General features: G+C 46.3%; 1 pseudogene; it reads left to right on the top strand.

Annotated features, from left to right (window-relative positions):
* The first annotated feature begins 2,531 nt into the window (after positions 1-2,531).
* On the top strand, positions 2,532-2,700 carry LOC123390452 (annotated as a pseudogene).
* Positions 2,701-3,647: the final 947 nt, after the last annotated feature.

The following is a 3,647-nucleotide window of genomic DNA, read 5'->3' as shown; positions in this document are numbered from 1 at the left end:
ATAGGTGGCCAGGTCTACTCTCCTGACCTCCTTGTAGTCCACGCAATGGCAGTGTTCTGATGTGAATCACTGGAATATTTTTCACCGACTTAACCATTCTGGGCTCTATTTGTCAATTAAAAAAAGTAAATCCAGGGGTGCCCAGGTGGCTCAGTTGGTTAAGCATCTGCCTTCGGCTCAGGTCATGACCCTAGGATCCTGGGATCGAGTCCTGCATCGGGCTCATTGCTCTTGGGAGAGCCTGCTTCTCCATCTGCTCTCTCTGTCTCTCATGAATAAATAAGTAAAATCTTAAAAAAAAAAAAAAAAAAAAGTAAATCCAGAGCCTGTGTTTTTATCTGGGTCCGGTTGAGAAAGCACTACTCAAGTTGCACCACATTTCAGCATGCATGCTTGCAAGCCTTTGGCGGGCTGTGATTTCCCTCTTCCTCCCAGAACGAATATTCTAAAAATCTTCCTATTTTATCTGTCCTTCAGTGTCCTGCTCTTGGATGTGCTTATGTGAAATGGGCAAAAGATAACTGAGGATTGGGAATGCCCAGATTGAGTCAGCAGCAGCAGGCAGGAAAGTTCCTTTAGGCAGAGAGCAGAGCACAAAGTCATGGATGAGAGGTGGGCAGGCAGAAAGAGGAGGCTTGCAGCCAGGGGACCTCAGAGAGTGTGGCCACAGTGAGTGTCTGAGTTGACACTTCGATGAGGTTTATACCCTGAGAAATACTCACACTTGTAGCTAGACTGGATATGTGAACTCCACACCAGTGGCCTGAGGATGGTGCTTGGATCCCCAAGATAGAGGCATCTCTTTACCCCAAGGCTTTGGCTTATGACCATGAGCAGGAATGACAGCAGCAAAACACAACCCAAAACAAACAAACAAGCAAACAAAAGCAGATGGTCCAAGCTGGCATTTTGCTGAGCCTCATTTATCATCCAGTGCCTTCAGCCAGCCTCCCTGATGCTTTCCAGCAATTAGGAAATCCAGGTTCCACAGGAAGTGGCTCACAGGAGCTGTGTTCCCAGAGACATGGTGGTGATTTAAGATCTTGGTCTGGATCAACTCAGCCCCAAAGACCAAGTGCATAGTGTGGACACAAAAAGGAATATTCAGACCTGAACACATATTGGAGTCTCAATGGAGGGACACTGAAGTGCAGCAATGTGGCTGGAAGGTAGCAGAAAAGACTAAAGAGCCAAAGGATCAGTCCAAACCACAGGTCTGGGGTGTATAAATATTTGAACAAGGTTCCTAGTTGGCTCGGGGAGGGAAGAGAGAAGGAAACGCAGCTGCAGCTTTCTGAAGACATGAGTTCATTGCTGCTTTTTTTTTCTTACTTGCGTTTTTTTAATTGAGATAAATCCCACCATTTTTTGTTTGTTTTTTAAATTCCACCATTTTTAAGTGTACAGTTCAGTGAGTTTTTGTATATTCATCATGTTGAGGAACCATCACCACTCTCTAATCCAGAACAGTTCCATCACCCCAAAAAGAAATCCCACACCCATTAGCTGTCACTCCCCATTCTCCCTTCCTCCAGCTCTAGGGAATCACAAATCTACTTTTGGACTCAATGGATTTGCCCATTCTGGGTATTTCCTCTGAGCGAAACCATACAGTATGTGGCCTTTTGTGCCTGGCTTCTTTCTTCTTCAAACGTTCCTAAGGTTCAGCCATGTTAGAGCACGTGTCAGCGCTTACTCTTTTTGTAACTGAATACTATTCCCGTGTGTGGACGTACCACCTTCGTTGATCCATTCGCCCCTTGATGAACATACGGATGGCTTCCGCTTCTGGGCTACTATGAATAGTGTTGCTGTGAACATTTGTGTGTGGGTTTTTATGTGAAGATATGTTTTCAGTTCTCTTGGATATATACCTCGGAGAGCAATGGCTGGGTCACAGACTCCCTTGCTTCTTGAAACTCTTAACCTCAGTGAGGGGCGTGGGGCAAAACGGCAACAGTACTGTTCTTGCTGCCACCCTCCTGGATACGGAGCTCTCGATGCAGAGATGCCATGCGATGTGATAGTGTAAGATGAGCTTTGGTGCCTGCAGGAATGTGATGGCAAGCAAAGTTACTCCCTGAAAAGTGGAAGTAGAAGGTGATGTGGCAAAGGGAGCCAGGTCAGAGTCAGAGGACCCTTGCAGGGAACATCCATTGCCTCCTGCTGTCAGACCAGCTCCTCTCTGGAGCCTGCTGTTCCAGCCACATTCCATCCATTACTGCTCTTCCCAGAAGCACCAAAACATGGGTCAGGCAGTCAAGTGAATAGGTGCAAAGAATTGATTAGATTTTTTAAGGTGCTTGATGTCTTAGTTGGGTGGCTATAACAAACTATCACTGACTGTGTGGCTTATAAACAACAGAAATTTATTTCCCAAATTTCTGGAAACTGAAAGCCTGAAGTCAGGGTGTCAGCATGGTTAGGTTCTGGTGACAGCCCTCTCCCGGATCGCAGTCTGCCCTTTACTCACTGTGACCTCACATGGCAGAGGAAGCTCTCCTTGGTCTCTTTTAGAAGGGCATTGATCCAAGACTATACTTTCAGAGATCATTTCTATAGTTTGTTTCAAGGGCATTGATCCTACTCATGGCTCCCATCCCCATGACCCGATCACTTCCCAAAGGCCTGACCTCCAAATGCCATCACACCAAGCATTAGGTTTCAACCTACGGATTTGGGGGGCGGGTGTGGAATGGGGACAAAAACATTCAGTGTACAGCACCTGGCAATGTTAGTTACTTTTAAAAGTCCTTATTTCCTCTGCTCCTCCCTCTACCCCACCCCCACCCTGCCCTGCCTGTGTGCCCGCGCGCTCTCTCTCTCTCACATAAAATCTTAAAAAAAAAAAGGTAGCAGAGAGGCATCTGGGTGGCTCAGTTGGTTAAGCGTCTGCCTTGGGCTCAGGTCATGATCTCGGGGTCCTGGGATTGAGCCCCACATTGGGCTTTCTGCTTAGTGGGGAGTCTGCTTCTCTGTCTCCCTTTGTTGCCCCCTTCCCCCACTCATACTCTCCCTCTCAAATAAATAAAATCTAAAAAAAAAAAAAAAAAAGACTTTCTTCCCTTTATCAGTGATAAAAGGAAGATCTGCCATAAGAGTCAGAGAACCCCTGTTAATGCTCTGCCTTGGTCCATCTCGTGCCCAAATGTTCCTCCTGATACAAGAGGGGTTTAGTGATGCTCCCGGCACCTCCTGGAAGAACACACACTATGACATTTCTGAAATAGCATGATGCTCTTCTGTGCCTTCCTCTCCCTTCCCTCTGCAAACAGATGGCCAGAATGGAAGGCACCTTTCTTCTAATCAAAGTGTGTCTCCTCTGACCTCTCAGGCTATTTAAATTCCTCTCATCAAATAAATCCCGCAATAGTCCAAGTGGATTTTCACCCTAAGAGTGCAGATGCAGAGGAAACCCACAGGATGGTGAGGAGGCTGGTTTTTCATGGTGTTGGTAGTGACCATTGAAATGCTATTTGTAGCAATAATTAAAATGAAAAGAGCAGAGTCTTCATAATACTAGGTAATACTAGGGATTAAGGTAGCTCCCTGGGGGGAAATATGCCTTCATCTGCACCTTCAATCTGCACAAATCTAGCCTGGGTGGCTCACAACGCTGGCAGGTAAAACCGTCCTATCCATTCTAA

This window comes from Mustela putorius, unplaced genomic scaffold (assembly GCF_011764305.1).
Source record: "Mustela putorius furo isolate JIRA1106 unplaced genomic scaffold, ASM1176430v1.1 tig00537350_pilon_pilon_pilon, whole genome shotgun sequence".
Taxonomy (NCBI): domain Eukaryota; kingdom Metazoa; phylum Chordata; class Mammalia; order Carnivora; family Mustelidae; genus Mustela; species Mustela putorius.
Note: the sequence above shows the minus strand (reverse complement) of the source record. Positions and strands in the feature narration are given on the sequence as shown.